General features: G+C 39.5%; 1 long non-coding RNA gene across 1 annotated transcript in view; it reads left to right on the forward strand.

Moving 5' to 3' along the window:
- The first annotated feature begins 5497 nt into the window (after positions 1 to 5497).
- LOC113934441 overlaps positions 5498 to 19053 on the forward strand; it is a 134164-nt gene continuing 120608 nt past the window's right edge. Inside the window, exons 1-2 of the long non-coding RNA XR_003523682.1 lie at positions 5498 to 5620; positions 13457 to 13513. This is a non-coding gene — a long non-coding RNA (uncharacterized LOC113934441). The remainder of the gene's footprint in view (positions 5621 to 13456; positions 13514 to 19053) is intronic.

Genomic DNA, 19053 nt, shown 5'->3' on the forward strand with positions numbered 1-19053 from the left:
GTATCTCATTGAGGTTTTGATTTGGATTTCCCTGATGCTGAGTGATGTTGAGCACTTTTTCATGTGTCTTTTGGCCCTTTGGATGTCTTCTTTGCAGAAATGTCTGTTCATGTCTTCTGCCCATTTCTTGATTGGATTATTTGTTCTTTGGGTGTTGAGTTTGATAAGGGCTTTATAGATTTTGGGTACTAGCCCTTTATCTGATATGTCATTTGCAAATATCTTCTCCCATTCTTTCGGTTGTCTTTTGGTTTTGTTGACTGTTTCCTTTGCTGTGCAGAAGCTTTTTATCTTGATGAAGTCCCAATAGTTCATTTTTCGGCACCAGTATTCCAAAGTGCTTCTAATGCTATCTGAACCACTTTCAATGCCCCTTTTTCTACCTTATAAATGGTAAATGTATAGACAGAGTATTTACTGGATTACAAAATCCTCTGGAATATAATAGCCTTGTGACTTTAAGATATAGGAAAAGGTATTTCCAAATCTTGAAAACTATGGGGTGAATATGTTTGCACATCAAATGGGATTTCCTCTGCATTCCAGGCAGCCTTGCTCTTCAATAATTTAAGTTGCTTGGCCTTTGGAAGGCAGCTGTGCTCACCACTGCACCACCAACACACATGTTACTTGCCCTTGCATGGAGATGGTCCAAGTGGAAATATCAGAGAGCTATCTACCAGAAGCCCAAGAATATTTCATGTTGTGACAACTGCAGTATTCTTTTTTACTTTAATTTTTTTATTGTTTTGGTAATGACCATACATTACATCATTAGTTTGTGATGTAGTGTTCCATGATTCATTGTTTGTGCATAACACCCAGTACTCCATGCAGAATGTGCCCTCTTTAATACCCATCATCAGGCTAACCCATCCCCCCACCCCCCTCCCCTCTAGTACCCCCAGTTTGTTTTTCAGAGTCCATCATCTCTCATGGTTCGTCTCCCCCTCCGATTTACTCCCCTTCATTCTTCCCCTCCTGCTATCTTCTTCTTCTTTTTTTTAACATATATTGCATTATTTGTTTCAGAGATACAGATCTGTGATTCAACAGTCTTGCACAAGTCACAGCGCTCACCATAGCACATACCCTCCCCAATGTCTATCACCCAGCCACCCATCCCTCCCACCCCCCACCACTCCAGCAACACTCAGTTTGTTTCCTGAGATTAAGAATTCCTCATATCACTGAGGTCATAGGATACATGTCTTTCTCCTTTGACTTATTTCGCTCAGCATAACACCCTCCAGTTCCATCCACGTCGTTGCAAATGGCAAGATCTCATTCCTTTTGATGGCTGCATAATATTCCATTGTGTATATATACCACATCTTCTTTATCCATTCATAGTCGATGGACATCTTGGCTCTTTCCACAGTTTGGCTATTGTGGACATTGCTGCTATAAACATCGGGGTGCACTTACCCCTTCGGATCCCTACATTTGTATCTTTGTGGTGAATACCCAGTAGTGCAATTGCTGGATTGTACGGTAGCTCTATTTTCAACTATTTGAAGAACCTCCATACTGTTTTCCAGAGTGGTTGCACCAGCTTGCATTCCCACCAACAGTGTAGGAGGGTTCAGATGTGGAGAACCACATCTCCACCAACATCTGTCGTTTCCTGACTTGTTAATTTTAGCCATTCTGACGGATGTGAGGTGGTATCTCATTGAGGTTTTGATTTGGATTTCCCTGATGCCGAGCGATGTTGAGCACTTTTTCATGTGTTTGTTGGCCATTTGGATGTCTTCTTTGGAAAAATGTCTGTTCATGTCTTCTGCCCATTGCTTGACTGGATTATTTGTTCTCTGGGTGTTGAGTTGGATAAGTTCTTTATAGATTTTGGATACTAGCCCTTTATCTGATATGTCCTTTGCAAATATTTTCTCCCATTCTGTCGGTTGTCTTTTGCTTTTGTAGACTGTTTCTTTGGCTGTGCAAAAGCCTTTTATCTTGATGAAATCCCAATTGTTCATTTTTGCCCTGGCTTCCCTTGCCTTTGGGGATGTTTCTAGGAAGAAGTTGCTGTGGCTGAGGTCGAAGACGTTGCTGCCTGTGTTCTCCTTTAGGATTTTGAGGGACTCCTCTCTCACATTTAGGTCTTTCAACCATTTGGAGTCTATTTTTCTGTGTGGTGTAAGGAAATGGTCCAGTTTCATTCTTCTGCATGTGGCTGTCCAATTTTCCCAACGCCATTTATTGAAGAGACCGTCTTGTTCCATTGGACATTCTTTCCTGCTTTGTCAAAGATTATCTGACCCTAGAGTTGAGGGCTGGGCTCTCTATTCTGTTCCATTGATCTATGTGTCTGTTTTTGTGCCAGTACCATACTGTCTTGAGGATTACAGCTTTGTAATAGAGCTTGAGGTCCGGAATTGTGATGCCGCCAGCTTTGCTTTTCTTTTTCAACATTCCTCTGGCTATTCGGGGTCTCTTCTGGTTCCATACAAATTTTAGGATTATTTGTTCCATTACTTTGAAAAAAGTGGATGGTATTTTGATGGGGATTGCATTGAATGTGTAGATTGCTCTAGATAGCATTGACATCTTCACAATGTTTGTTCTTCCAATCCATGAGCATGGAACGTTTTTTCATTTCTTTGTGTCTTCCTCAATTTCTTTCATGAGTGTTCTATAGTGTTCTGAGTACAGTTCCTTTGCCTCTTTGGTTTGATTTATTCCTAGTTATCTCATGGTTTTGGGTGGAATTGTAAATGGGATCAACTCCTTAATTTGTCTCTCTCTGTCTTGTCGTTGGTGTATAGGAATGCCACTGATTTCTGTGTATTGATTTTATATCCTGCCACTTTACTGAATTCTTGTATGAGTTCTAGCAGTTTTGGGGTGGAGTCTTTTGGGTTTTCCACATAAAGTATCATATCATCTGCAAAGAGTGAGAGTTTGACCTCCTCTTTGCCGATTTCAATGCCTTTGATTTTGTTGTTGTTGTTGTTGTTGTCTGATTGCTGTGGCTAGGACTTCTAATACTATGTTGAATAGCAGTGGTGATAGTGGACATCCCTGCTGCATTCCTGATCTTAGGGGGAAAGCTCTCAGCTTTTCCCCATTGAGAATGATATTCGCTGTAGGTTTTTCATAGATGGTTTTTATGATATTGAGGTATATACCCTCTATCCCAATACTCTGAAGAGTTTTGATCAAGAAAGGATGCTGTACTTTGTCAAATGCTTTTTTTGCATCTATTGAGAGGATCATATGATTCTTGTTCTTTCTTTTGTTAATATATTGTATCACGTTGATTGATTTGCCGATGTTGAACCAACCTTGCAGCGCCAGGATAAATCCCACTTGGTCATGGTGAATAATCCTTTTAATGTACTGTTGGATCCTATTGGCTAGTATTTTGGTGAGAATTTTTGCATCTGTGTTCATCAAGGATATTGGTCTGTAATTCTCCTTTTTGATGGGGTCTTTGTCTGGTTTTGGGATCAAGGTGATGGTGGCCTCATAAAATGAGTTTGGAGGTTTTCCTTCCATTTCTATTTTTTGGAACAGTTTCTGGAGAATAGGTATTAATTCTTCTGGAAATGTTTGGTAGAATTCCCCTCGGAAGCCATCTGGCCCTGGGCTTTTGTTTGTTGAGAGATTTTTTGCATTTTTTTTCCTTTAAATTTTTTATTGTTATGTCAATCACCAAACATTACATCATTAGTTTTTGATGTAGTGTTCCACGATTCATTGTTTGTGCATAACACCCAGTGCTCCATGCAGTACCTGCCCTCTTAATACCCATCACCATTCTAACTCATCCCCGCCCCTCCAGAACCCTCAGTTTGTTTTTCAGAGTCCATCATCTATCATGGTTCGTCTCCCCCTCCGATTTACCCCCGTTCATTCTTCCCCTCTGTTGGGAGATTTTTGATTACTGCTTCAATTTCCTTAGTGTTTATAGGTCTGTTTAGGTTTTCTATATTTTCCTGCTTCAGTTTTGCTATTGATACATCTCTAGGAATGCATCCATTTCTTCCAGGTTATCTAATTTGCTGGCATAGAGTTACTCATAATATGTTCTTATAATTGTTTGTATTTCTTTGGTGTTGGTTGTGATCTCTCCTCTTTCATTCATGATTTTGTGGATTTGGGTCATTTCTCTTTTCTTTTTGATAAGTCTGGCCTGGGGTTTTTCAGTCTTGTTAATTCTTTCAAAGAACCAGCTCCTAGTTTCGTTGATCTGTTCTCCTGTTCTTTTGGTTTCTATTTCATTGATTTCTGCTCTGATCTTTATTATTTCTCTTGTCCTGCTGAGTTTAGGCTTTAGTTACTCTTTTTTCTCTAGCTCCTTTAGGTGTAGGGTTAGGTTGTGTATTTGAGACCTTTCTTGTTTCTTGAGAAAGGCTTGTATTGCTATATACTTTCCTCTTAGGACTGCCTTTGCTGTATCCCAAAGATTTTGAACAGTTGTGTTTTTCATTGGTTTCCATGAATTTTTTTTAATTCTTCTTTAATTTCCTGTTGACCCAGTCATTCTTTACAACTGCAGTATTTTATTCATGAATTAGCTTCACAGAACAAAATTTTTTTCTGAATGAACTCATTGTGAATGAACTCAGTTGTCTGTTATTTTATGTCTATGTGGCTTTCCATAGACATCTTGGTACAGTCACAGACATTGTCTGGGAAGAGAAGACCCACCGGACCTGAACTTTAACAAGTGGAAAGATAGAAATTCCTATTAAGAGCACAGAATCAAGGAAGAACTTTGGGCATGAAATTAGAACACCTAGTTCTAATTCTAACACTTACTGGTTTGGTGAAATTGGACAAGTTATTGTAAATGAGAATCATAACATTGCTAATCTCACCATATTGTAAGATGATTACAAAAATATCTTTCAAATTAGTATAAATTAGCCAAATTAAGTTTAAAAATCTAACCTGTTTCCTAAGCACTTATTAGTACACCTGATGTGCTAGTGATCTACTAATCTACACCTGTTAAATTTACTGTAAATTTACTGCATACTGATATCTCATTCCTAGACTTTCTGTGGGGAGAAAAATGGCTTGCTCTATGTAGAGTACTGTGTTAAGAAAAAAAAATGGCAAGCTTTTTCTAAGTGTGATTCTGTTTTTCAGGGATCATTGTACTTGTGGCTACAAGTGAGAATAACAGGCACTAGTTACTTTAATATTTAAGTGCAGCACATCTCAATCTAGGACTCCAGTCACTTCTCCCCAGGAGAAGCCAAGGACAACAGTTTAATATAATGAGCATACCTACCCTTTTCTTACCCCACATGTATAAAATGAATCTGCAGGACGGTGGGATATCATTTCTTAAGCAAATGTGGATTGTATACAGTGGTAGCTATTCCATCCCCAAGAAGAAAGGATTATGTGATTTGTTCTCCTATCTTCCCACAGGTTTGGGAGTGCCCAAGCTGCCTTCCCTCACCCCATATATTAGTCAAGGACTGAGGATAATCTATTAGAAATTGCTGAGTCACTGAATTGATAGATCATCTGTTCTTTAGGCTTGAGCATGGAGGAAGGGACCAGAGAGCTAAGACAGAGGCGAAGGAGAAGATCCACGGTGAAGCCTTCATGTCCACATTTGGTATGACCAGGATATGTGAGTGGACTCTGACTGAAGGTGAGTAGGTGACTGAGTATTAAGCTCTTCTCAATCCCTACCCCATTCCATATGCCACCCACTGGGCAAAGGAAGCCCAATAGTAAGAGGATGTGGGTGGATCACCTGGGCCAGGCCTGAGGCAAGGAGGAAGAAGCTAAGGCCCAGTCAGATACCCAACATGAGGAAGTTAGGCAGGAGAAACTCCTGGAATTCCCACCTGAGAGTCCATACATGCCTCCCAATAGGAAGTCAACATGTGATGGAAAGAAGGAAATGAGGGCCAGACAGCACTCTCTTGACAAAAGAGAGAGGCCAACTTACTATGAGCCATCACTTGAAAAACATCTTCCTTCCTCTCCTTCATCCCTGCTCCAGTCCCAGAAGAGCAATGATAGCAAAGGAGATGAGGAATAGCAGGAGAGAGAAAGCCCTATCCACTCCCTCTCACCTCCCCTTCCAAGCCACGGACATACCTGTCTGCCCTGTCTTGGATAGTAGAGGGAGTGAGCTATGACTCAAAACTGACATTGAGGTTTTTAAACAGCACCAAAATCAGTCTGAGAATTTAGGAAATTGGACTGAGATACCACTTGGGAGCCTGAAATCCAAAGGGAATGGAGGCTTGACAAAGAACTTTTATTTAAAAAACAAAAACAACAAGTTGATACACCTTGATGAAATCCATTAAATTAGTTATCAGTTATTCATTATAAATGTAGAACCTTATGGGACTAGATGTCCTGAGAAGTCGTTCCTCCAGATAGATCTTGTGAGTTTTTTACTCAGTCTTGGCAGAAATGAAACTTGGCCTGCTTTCTATATGGCTAATCTTAAATTGTTCATGCATTTGTTCATTTATTCAGTCTACATTTATTGAGAATTTAGTGGGCCAGACACTGAACTACTGAACCAGACTCTTGGGATAATTAAGCAGGCCAAATACTCAGTTCACATGATTTCACATGGAATGAAAAGACTTTTTTTTCCTGAAGCTTTTGAGGCACTGACAGACACCGCACAAAATAAACTGTGGGCTTTACAACCAAAGAGCATTCTGAACCGCCTGGTATAAATAATGGTGACCATGCATCCTGGGTTTTCCAGGACAGCCTTGATTTCTTATAATTTCATTTTTTTTCCCATAAAGTAAATTTATTCAATATGTAGCTAAGTGCAATTTATTTTTTATGACCTTGTAACACCTTCCATTTAAATTTATAAATAATGAAACATCCTTTGTTAGACCACATGCCCTAGGTTTTTATTTGAAAAATGTGGGTGCTTATTTGTTCTGTAGATTTTTTTAAAAAAAGCAATTTGAGATCTAGATGATGATGACAAAACTATGAAAGTTATTTCCTTCGCCTCTAGATTATGATGACAAAAATGTGAAAGTTATTGTTTCTTGGAAACCCATCTTTCCTGGCGGTAGTATCTTTTGGCATCTGACACTGTTCTTGAAGCTAGAACAAGAGCAGCTAAAGCAACAGGTTGCCTGATGCCAATTTTAACCTACAGCGATGTGAAGTCCACTGCTTTCCTGTGCTTTCAAAGGTAATGAAACCTGAGTCTCCACTCAGGTCATAATTCCTGCAGGATGAAAGGGAAGATAGCAGAGCCAGAGGGTTGAGAGGTAGAGAGAGAGAGAGGGAAAGAGAGAGAGACATAGAGGAGGAGAGAGAGCCGGGGTAATAGGGTTTGTAACCATCCGGTTTCTCATCTCAAAATAATGTCTTGCATGAGCCACTCAAGACACATGATGAGGATAATAATCAGCTGTTGTTTTTAGATTCCTTTTAGTTTTATTGTGGAATAATTTAATTAAAATACATTTTTATTACCATTTTACGGCCCATGTCTTCTCTGTCTACTGCTGTAATTTCCTGGAAAGGAGTCGTATGATCCTGTGGGCATCCCCAGTAGCTTTTCAATCATCACTCCCTGTCTTCTGAGTTTGTTTCATTCTGCCAAAGGACTCCTGTTCTTTTTTTCATTCTTGTCACTGAAAACGAGCGGTCTGATGATCTGATGTACTGGACAGTTATGGGGGGGAAAATCCTTAAAATTTCTTTTATCTCCTCCTTGAACACGATAGGCTTAGAAAACAGAAGCCTGGCAGTGATATGTTTCTTTTAAAAACATGCCCTTCCACTTTCCCAAGTGTGGTAGGAAAAATAATGCCCCCCCCCAAACTGTCAGCATTCTAATCTCCAGAACCTATGAATATGTTACTTTCTGCGGCAAAGGGGATTTTTCATATGTGATTAACTTAAAGACCTTGAGATGGGAGATAATCCTGGATGCCTCAGGTGGGCCCGTTGTAATCACAGCGTCCTTAAAAGTGGCAGAAGTGAGGTCAGTGACAGGGACATGATAGGGAACTGCAGTTAGAGAGATTCTATGCTGCTGCCTTTGAAGATGGATGGAGGGGCCACAAGCCAAGGAGTGTGGGAAGGTGGAAAAGGCAGGGAAACAAATTGTTCCCTCAGAACCTCCAGAAGAAACACAGCCCTGCTGACACCTTGATTATAGCCCAGTGAAACCCGTGTCAGACTTTTAAACTATAGAACTGTGAAGGGGCGCCTGGGTGGCTCTGTTGGTTAAGCGTCTGCCTTCGGCTCAGGTCATGATCCCAGGGTCCTGGGATTGAGGTTCGAGTCGCGCTCCCTACTGTGTGGAGAGTCTGCTTCTCCTGCTTCTCCCTCTCCTTCTGCCCCTCTCCCCTCCCCTACCCTCAAGTCATGCTCTCTCTCTCTCTTGCTCTTGCTCTATCTCAAATAAATAAATAAAATCTTTTAAAAAAAAAAAAGAACTGTGAGATAATGAATCTGCATTATCTCAAGCCACTGGTTACAGCAGCACTAGGAAGCGAATACATCAAATACCCTTTCTGTGTATAGATGGAATGCTAAACTTATTAGCTTTTAATTGCATTATTTAATAAAAGTCTTCCTAACCTCACGAGCCTTTGATTGCAATATTTTATATAATTGGAGATGCATTATTGGCAGCAGATTTCTCATTTCTCTGCACTTCCTTTCTAATCGATGCTGTTTTTAGAAACCAATTTTCAGTGGCAACATCCTTATACTTGGACATTTCCATTCCTATTTTTTCTCAAGTCTAATTTTAATTACATTTGTCAGTAGATAGAAGGCCCAAGCCAGACAGGGCTTCATGAATTTTATAGCAATTGATGAAATAGGAGGGAACATTCTCCTTCCTTTTAAATTTAGAAGATTTCTCTTAATTTGAATGCTAAGAATGAAATCTACCAAGATCACTTTCATGTTGCACTGTTATGGTGAATATTCTGTGGCCAGTAATGTTCTCTAGAAAGGAAGCCATTTCTGAAAACGTTAGTGCCTAAGACAAGGAGAATCTTGGTATGATTCAGTCTGCAATTTCCCTGATTGGAAGCTACAAATCAATGTGAACCCGAAATACACTCATATAGGTGTTAGTTTTTAAGCACTTTACCTGTCATGCGTTTTTTTTCCATATAATCTCAATTCCTCTGGAACACACTGAAGTTAAAACAGCTCTCACATAGGCTTCTTGAGCACTCACATGAAATGTATGGAAAAGTAAGAGAAGCATTCGTGGCTGCCATTTTTTTTCTTTGTAGTTTTAATAGGGTCTTTGTAAAGGCTGTGCAGGCTTTGGATTAAGGCAGTGCCTTTGCTACAAGTTCAGTTGTGATAAGCAGAAACAACAACACTCCAGGGAGGTCTTGCAAATGTCAGACAGTGGTTTTTTAAGGTTCCTTGTTAGCGGGTAACTAGATTCCACTGTGATTTTAGCTGTAAAATTTGTGGCAGTAGCTTGATTTTTAAGAGCAATATTCACGTAACATTGAGTTTTCAAAGGATTGAATGGTATGATGGTATGATGGGGTGAGTCTGGGTACGCGTGCACTTGTGTGTGCATGTGTGCGTGCGCAGGTGCACATCTGGGAGGGGGGTAGCAAGGGAGACAGAGAGAGAAAGAGCATGAATATGAGGAGAGAAGCCTCAATGAGACACAAAATAATCTTTCCAAAGGAACTTGATATTAGTTCAAGGAAACACTTCCTAATTTGAAATCAAGGTATACCAAATAAGAAGCCAATGAAGACAGTCATTAAAAACTTGAGATGGGAATGTCCTGTCATTCTGCTTTCTGCTTCCCTCCATTTTCCAAAAATTCTCATCCTCTAAGCCATTCTTCCCTCTCTCCAGTAAGAGGACCTTGACTTGGCAAAGAAAGTAAAAACCTTCACAAGACAATTTTATTATCTCCTCAGAAACAACAAAGTATCTTCCCAATTGCAAGCAAAGGTATGTTTGCATCTCTCCGGTCTTCCTTCCTTCTCATTTCAGTGGAGGTGTCCCTACTGCCTAACACTTTGAATTCTACCCGTCTGGCTTGCTCCAGAACTTCTCACTCTTACATAGTAAGTCCTTCCCTCTTCACTGGATACTTTCCATCAACTTTTAAGCATGCTTGTCTCTTTTATGTTTTAAGAGCAGCAGAAAGAATCCCCTTTTCTCTTCAGATATTGTGTTCTCTTGTCTTCCCCTCTACAGCCACTTTCTTCAAATTGCTTCTCAATTCAACTCAGTTGGGCATCTGATCCCCTGACTTCACCAAAATTGCTCTCATTTATGTCATCAATAATGTGCATTTCACTAAATTGAATGGACACTTTCACTTTTCTTCTTCCTTACCTCTCAGCAGATTTGGACATATCCTCCTTCTCAATACACTCTTTGAATTCTGTGATACAACACTTTCTTTGCATTTCTCCTAGTTACTTCTTAATTCTTTTCCTATTTCTGTTTTAGGTTCAACCTCTGTACCTAACTGCTGGCTGACGGAGCTACAGTTCTGTTTTTGGCCGTCTTCTAGGTAATCCAACTTTGGCTTATACCTTCAATTACCATCTCTTAAGTTGATGAATCCCAAATATCATTTTCCTAGCCCAGACTGTTCCTTTGTTTCACACCCAAATATCCATCTGCCTATTTGCCACTTTCTCTAAAGTATCTCAAAGTCACCCGAACCAAATACGTCCAAGAATATACCCACAATTATCTTGGTCTTTTTCTTTTTTTTCTTTTTTTTAAAGATTTTATTTACTTATTTGAGAGATAGAGAGCACGAGAGGGAAGAGGGTCAGAGGGAGAAGCAGACTCCCCGCTGAGCAGGGAGCCCTATGCGGGACTTGATCCCGGGACTCCAGGATCATGACCTGAGCCAAAGGCAGTTGCTTAACCAACTGAGCCACCCAGGCGCCCTATCTTGGTCTTTTTCCAGCAAGTACCATCAGTAATGCTATCAGTGAATGATCTAAAATCCATTCACATATCAAAGCCAGGAGGTGGGAATCATCTTTGATAAATCCCTCTGATTTACTATGCCAATCCCATTCAGCACTGAGTCTTGTCATTTTATTTTTCTAAAACTCACTTAAATATATCCACTACTCATCATCTCTCTCAACTTCAACGTAGTCTAAGCTACCATAGTAACTACTTCCCTTCCAATACATTTTCTGTGACATAGCTAGAGTCATCTTTTCATAGCAAATCTGAATGTGTTACTTTCCAGGTTAAAACCCGTTGATGACCTCCCCACTGCTCTCTGGATAAAAACAAAAAACAAAAAACGCTATTCCACGTGCCCTGTGGTATTTGTATTCTCTAGTGTCAGTGTGTACCATTTTCCCATCTTCTTTAATTGGCTCCAGGCACATTGTCCTTCTTTTGGTTTCATATACAGGTCAATTCCTCCAGCCACAGGACTCTTGTACATGCTTGTACACTCTTCTCTCGTTTCTTTCCCTGTTGAACCCCTGTATATCAAGGATCATCTCTACTAACTTCTCAATAACAACAAAATATCTTCCCAATATCAAACATACATTTGCATCTACCTTGTCCTTCTTCATTATAATGGAGATATCCCTATTATATAAAACATTGAGTCGTGCCCCTTCTGGCTTGCTCCAGAACTATTTCAGTAAAATCACTTCTGCTTTTTCTATCCCTGTGGGGTGACACTGGCTTTCCTGCTGTTGCTAATCTGTGGGTTGCTTCATGATCTCCTATTAAGTTTCTTACCTCTGCCAACACATTTGCCTGTATTAAATTTCTTTTATTTGAAATACTTAAATTGATTTATATTTTCCTGGCTGGACCTTGACTGATACCATTTTTTTAATATCAGGATTGTCCCAGGAAACAAATTCTCAAGAACAAATTCTGAGCTTAGATTGCTTGCTTCTTTTAGCTTGAACACAGTGCAAAATTTCTTTCAGGTGGAAAATGGGATACTATAATTAATCTATCTCATCAAGTGGCATTGCAATTACCTAAATTATAACCTGGTTTGTTTGCAGTGATGTGCCAATTGAAAGCTAGGCTTTGGGAAAACAAGTAGCTATTGCATTTAACTACAAAAATGAGATGGCTGCTTTAGATTGTGCTGGACTGCTTACAAAAAGAAAATGATAAGCTTAGAGCTTTAAATTCTTAGCCGAAGGGACATAGCCAGAGAATCAAAAAGCTGCTATAGCAATTCTTAGGGTTTTTTATATCAGAAGGGAAATCAAGGTTGAGGATCAGAACCATTTATAATTTGCAGAGTTACCATGCAAGTTGAAAACACAGGCTCACCAATCTATTATGTTAGCATTAAGGCATTAATTTTAAATGGTAGATCGCTGAGAGTATGGAGGGGATATTTGAGCAGGTGCAGTTGAATTTGAGAACCATGAACACAGCATACCCCCAAAGTTTCATTACCAGCAGATACAATTATATCTGATGAAGGTAGTCTTCTCTGACAAAAGAGCTTATTATTTATTCACCTGAAAAAATTGCTTTGAAAGAAGATGTGCATTTTCCTTAGGACTCACCAGAAGCATATCTTATTGCTTCCAGATCTATTACCAGTTGATGAAGACAAAAAAAAAAAAAAAAATTCAAAGCTCGTTTACAGATGAGTCTATAAAATTTGCTGGAACCCGCCAAAAATCATTGTTGCTGCATTATAAAACTACTGACGTAGCCCCTAAAGAGAGTTGCCAAAGAAAATCCCATCAGTGGGATGAACTTCATCTGGTTATCTCTTATGCTTGTAAATAGATGTGTCTTGAGGTATGGATCTACATTTTCATATTAGCAATGGCTAATGATTTGGCTTGTTATTCAGGAACTCAGAACAAACATGATTAGAAGATTATCAACAAGGAGGTTTGGGAGAAGATATGTAGAAAGACTCCATGTAATAGTGTGAACATATGTATATTCCATGTGAATAATCCTCAAAGGATATCCATGGGGAGGTATCTTGTAATAATCAAGTGGATATGATGATAGTTTCTGTAGATGTCAGTCTCTCCTCATAACCACACTGTTGCTTGCTCCACAAACTGTCCTCTAAGGTGGGAAAGGAAGCTTTACATGGATGCAAAAACCTGCACTTCCCCTCATTAAAGTTTATACGGCTACTTGGTTCCTCAATACTTAATGAATCAATAACAAAGGCCAATCCTGAGCCCCTAACTTGGTACTATTACATCACCAGGGGTCAAGCTATCCATCTGGTAACAGTTTGATTATTTTTCACTCCTTTTCCATTATAGGTTAGGGCCAGCAATCTGTACCTACTAGAAAATATCCCAATTGCTTTATAGTTGTTTTACATGTCTAAAACATTTGGCATGCACTACTATCATGGACTTAGTACCTTACTTATCATGATAAGATAGTATCCCATACAACATTGCTTTTGACTGAGGAAATTATTTTATATCAAGAAAAGTGCCGATAAAATTCATTAGTTTTCTTCTTTTATCTTTGCTTTCAGAAGCAGATACCCTGATAGAATGGTGGGCATCAATTGAAGATTCAGTGTCAGCACTAGGTAAGAGACAGCATTATGTGAGATTAAGTTGCTCTCCTACAGGATACAGCATTTGCTTTGAAAAGTGACCAGTACATGACACTTTTTCTCTCATGGGTAGAATTTACAAGTCTTGGTACCAAGTATAAGTAGGAGTAGACCCTGTCATTATTGCACATAGTGGCACATTTACAGAATTTTTGTTTCCTATCCCTATCCGCATTCAGAGGTCTTGGTTCCCAAAGGAGGATTATTTCCACCAGGGAACACAACGCTTGTTCCATTGGATTGGAGCTCTTTTTGGATCCTCCTAACATTGATCCAATAGTCAGGGAAGGGTGATTGCTTCTGGCTGGGTGATTAACTCTGATTGCTAGGGGTAAATTGGGTTGCTTATACACAATGGGGATAGGTAGAAACTCAGAGCCTCGTTCTTAGATTCTGGACATTAGTGGATTCGCTAGAGTGTCTCTTAGTAATTTCATATCTCATAATAAATGTCAATGGAAAACAATAGTAACCCAAAAATAGCAGAAAGCTAAGTATGCAGACATTTCAGGAATGTTTAGAACACCCTACCTGTTAAAGAATCCTGACCAAAGAGATAACTTAGGGCAAAGGTAACATTATGTTTGAGGAATATCAACTAGGAATGATACAACAACTTTGGGAAAGAGTTTGGCAGTTTTCTTAAACAGTTAAACATAGTCCTGATATGTGATCCACTTCTACACATTTACTCAAGAGAAAAGGAAATATATGCCCATATGAGGACATGTATATGAATATCCATGGCAATTTTATTTGTAATAGCCACAAATAGCAAATAATCCAAATGTCTATCAACAGATGAATAGATAATAAATTATGGTTTATCTATATATTTTTATCTATTTATGTTTATCTACCTATATCTGTATATCCATATGTGTATAGATATAAATATATATTATATAATATATGTTACTACTCAACAATAAAAAGGAATGGATATTGCTGCACACAACATGGATGAGTACCAAAATAACTTTGCTGAGTGAAGGAAGCCATGCAAAATACTGTATGATACCATTTATATAAAATTCTAAAAAATGCAATTCATAGTGACAGAAAGATCAGTGGTTACTTGGGACCAGGGGTGGGGAGTGGGGGTGGGGAATAGAGAGAAACAGAAGAGAGGAATTTCAAAGGGGCATGAGGAAGCTTTTGGCAGTGATGACTTCATTCGTATATTCAAATGTCAAAATTTATCAAATTGCATACTTTAAATATGTGCACTTTATTGTATATCAGTTATGCCTCAGTAAAGCTGTTTTAAAAATTATCAGCTATGGCCTCATGATCAGTTACAGACTATAACAGCTATGCATATTTATTATGTATCCATTATCCTGTTGATTCTTGTTTCATTTTCCCTACTATATTGTTTCAAAGATGTCAGTAGTGATTACTTTTAGAAAATTAGTTCATATGTCAATTGTGATGGCATGAAGGGGAGGACTGCATATTACATGGAGAAATTTACTTCAATATGGACGTGGCGATTGATGGGCCTTTACCTCCCCATTTGGGAAGTGGGTGAGAAACATGTTCATTTTAGGTAGAACAGTTATTCTGTGGATTCTGTGGATAATATTCTATGAAAGAGGTTATGGTGTGGGAAGTAAATATGGGCAGAGGAGGGCAATGAATCCTGAGAAGCAAAATAAGGGTGGACTGTGGAGGTCACGGACGGTTTCTGTCATATTCCTCCACTGTAATTTTCCTGCATTGCTCTGTGCATAGTAAAGACATTTCCCATATTTCCTTGTCTGCTGCCTTCTAGATATGTTTGCCCAATGGGAAGTACTAGGGGAAAACCAGAGGAAAAGGAAGAAGCCAGCATATTTCTTCTTTCTTCCCTCTATCTGGTGGCATCTCGAAGCAGGTGCATCTTCTCTAGGGTCCAACCTCCTGCTGGGGTGTCCATCACTCTATCTTCTAGACCTAGGAGGGGAAGCTGCTACCATGGTCTCAGGGGTCCCAGTTCCAGCCACACATCGTTGGCTTCTGGGTTCCTGTAACATCTCATAGTAATCTTCTGCTGTTGCTGATTTCTAGGTTGCTCACTGCCTCTGTTTGGCTTTTTGACATTCCCATCACTATGTAAACAATGCCCTGTATTAAATTCTCTTTGTTTGAAAAATAGCTCCTTTTGTTTGAAATACCTGTACCTGATTGATACAAGAAGTGAAAAACCTGGACAAACAAAGAGAACATTGGTCATTTCAATTTCAGCTCAGGCTGTTATTCCAAGTGGCATTGAGTAAACTTGTTAATCCTCTTTGATGTGGTATAAAGCTGAAGGTCCTTCTTGTCACACGAGCCCTTCCCTAATATGGTTTCTTCCTGTCTCTTCAACTTATCTTCTGACAGCTGCCCACCTCACCCCACAGTTTAGCCATTCAGAATCTCTCGCCCTTCCCCAAGTGAGTGCGATATTGTTCTACTCCGTGCTTCTGCCAACTCTGAAAAGCCACGACTTTTGAATCCTGACTTACTTTCTCAAGACTGAGTTCAGGTGCCTCTTGCAACGTGACACCTTAGCTGACATGTAGAAGAATGGATGCCTCTGCTCTTTGTGACCCAATCTGTATTCCACATATTTACATGCATATTTACTCTGCAAAACCCTATCAGCTCCTTTTAGATAAGGAATTAGTCAATTCTGTATCCTTGCACACGGAAGGCTACCAGGTTTTTGCTGAATGAATCATTGCAAAAAGAATGGGGGATGAGTCATGTTTGTACTGGGTATTTCTTAAAGATCAACCCATTATCTTCCTGGTAGCAAGGTAAATGTTGTCAGTCATCAAAAGTGACTCTGCACCTAGAAATATTAGATAATAGCCTATGGCCATAGCCTGCCTTCTGTATAAAGAAGTGGAGCTCATTTGGAAGACATCTGTACATCACTCGGGCCCTCCAACTAGATGAAGAAAAATCTAACAGTCTGCCAGCAGCTTGCTTGTTTCATTGTGGCTTGTTTTCCAGCCCATAGGATATTGGCCACAATCCCGATGAACAAATGTTGATGAGACTGAAGGAGGGCAGGCTGTGAAAATGGAATAAACAATGGCCCTCGAACGTGTTGGAATAAAGCATATTTAATGTCTTTGGAACTCACGTTAACAATCATTCTAGATTATTGAGTAGACCTTCATTTTCTAGTTACTGGAGTATTGCAGTTGCCTTTGTGGGGGTTGGAGCTACTGTCCTAGCAAAACAGTTCAATCATAGTGGCCCCTTCAGTGATAGTGACATAACCATCGTTGTGCTCTCCAGGAATTTTTCCTCCTTTCTCCAAATCTAATGCACCATGAGTGTTTCTCTTGGGTGAGAGGTAAAAATGATTTGTAGAAACGTGTGGAGGCTTGGGGCCCAGTTTTCTACTATTTTAGTGATGATTTATGCTTCTTTATGATCCTGAAATGCTGCACTCTGAGAAGGTTTGCAATTTTGTGGTTCTGCTGGTTTCAAACCCACCAGCATTAAGCCTATTGCATTAGCAGGATGGATTTTCACCACCCTTGCCTCCCCGCCCTGGCAGGCCAAGGCAGGGTTGGAGGTTGGAGAGACTTGCCCTCACTCTTCTCCTCTCCTGGGCAAGCCACTCCAAGTAAGTCACAAGTAAAAAATGCATCCTGTCAGGCCTCTGATATTCATCAGCATTTCTGAGATCCAATTGAAAAGTCTGTTTTGGCTTTGCCTGGGGGAGAACGGGCGAATGTCCGCTCCTAACATTTCTAGTGTCTGGAAAGATCCAGTCTTGTGCCTGAGGCAAAGGGCATTAAAAAGAAGAGCTCTGCTGTCGCCTGCTTCAAATTGTTTTTGCCTGCAGCACCTAAGAAAAGTGCGTTGAAGAGAGAGGAGACGGGAAAGAAGGGCTGCCTTTTCTCTCTAGGCAGCAAAGAGAGGCAGGGGCATATGATGTTTAGGGCACAAAACCTTCGCAACTAAAATCAAGGGGTGATGAAGTAAGTTATTCTCACTGAGCTTTAAATGTCAAATACTGCCCCCTCTTCTTTTTTACTATTATTTTTTTCACCCTGATCAAATAGTTTATTCTCAACATCAGTAACCCATATCTCAGGATAATTGAAGGGGGTTGAATTATACCATTGTTCCCCAAACTCTATTTCTTGAGGTGGGTGTTTCAGGGAATAAAAGTTTCAATTACAAGTAAGTTTAAGAGGAAAGACTTACTATATCCTTCTGTGTTTGTTTTCTATGGTACTGTAACAAATTGCCACAGATTTAGTGGCTTAAAACAACACAAATTTATTCTCTTATAATTGTGGGGGTCAGAAGTTCAAGATGGGTGTCAACTGGGCCCAAATCAAGGTGTTGGCAAGGTTCTGTTTCCTCCTAGAGGCTCTAGAGTTCATTCATCTCCTCGTCTTTTCCAGCTTGGATTGTGTCTTGGACCGTCTTATCTCTGACCTCTATGTCTGTCATCATATCACATCTTCTCTGACCTTCACATTCCTGTCTCTTTGATATAAGGACCCTTGTGATGACATTAGGCCCACCAGGATGATCCAGGACAGTCTCCCATCTCAGGATCCTTAATTTAATCACATCAGCAAAGTCTCTATTGCCATGTCACATACTCACCGGTTTGGGATTAGGATGTGGGCATCTTGGGGGACCATTTATTCTGTCTACCACACTCTCACTCATGGAAACTAACAATGCTTCATAGCACCTTACAGGTTCTGCAAAGTTTTGTAAGAAATTATGTTTTCTTTTCCTTAACCCGGAGGGTCCCAAACCTATTGCCATTTTCTCTTTATTTCCAAGAATACCTGCTCTTATAGGGAACACAGCTTAAGAAATGGAAGACTAAATAATTTCAGCTTTAAGCATTTAATATCTGTGACCTTATTGCCACATTTCAACCCTTCCTTGGGTTAATGGGACAGGAATGGGCTCAGAATGGGCTCTGGTACTTTTTTCATAAGAGTGCCCTTGGGCAAACTATATAAAATTACAGAGCCTCAGTTTCTTCCTCTGTGAAATGGAGATAAGGATGAACTGCTTCGCTGGATTGTTATGTGGATCTGGAGCAATGATATGTGAGAAATTTCCATATAAATTATAGAAAGTCAAATAATGTCGGTTTCAATATCCTAGGATAAATAAGTTGCCATACAATAAAGTTGCAACCAATTTTCATAATAATTTTCTCCATCTACCTCCCTTGTGCAGTTGATTAGTTATAATAACTTTTCTTTTGAGATATTCTAGAAGCTTTGGATACTCTTGACTGTTGTTTTTAATTATGGTACTTCTTAAATCTAGGAACCAGGAATCTGTGATATACAAAATACTTATATGTGTTGCATCATCTCATCCTTGTGACTAATTTGGGGGATTATATGAAAAGTGTTTTTCTTTCCTGATTTCATTCTTATGAACCATGTTCACTCCTAGGCTTTCTCTTATTTTTACTGGTATCTACCCACAGACTACAAATGAGTTTTAAATGAATTATAACTGAGTTATTAAATTATCTACTG

The sequence above is a fragment of the Zalophus californianus genome, chromosome 13, assembly GCF_009762305.2.
Source record: "Zalophus californianus isolate mZalCal1 chromosome 13, mZalCal1.pri.v2, whole genome shotgun sequence".
NCBI lineage: Eukaryota > Metazoa > Chordata > Mammalia > Carnivora > Otariidae > Zalophus > Zalophus californianus.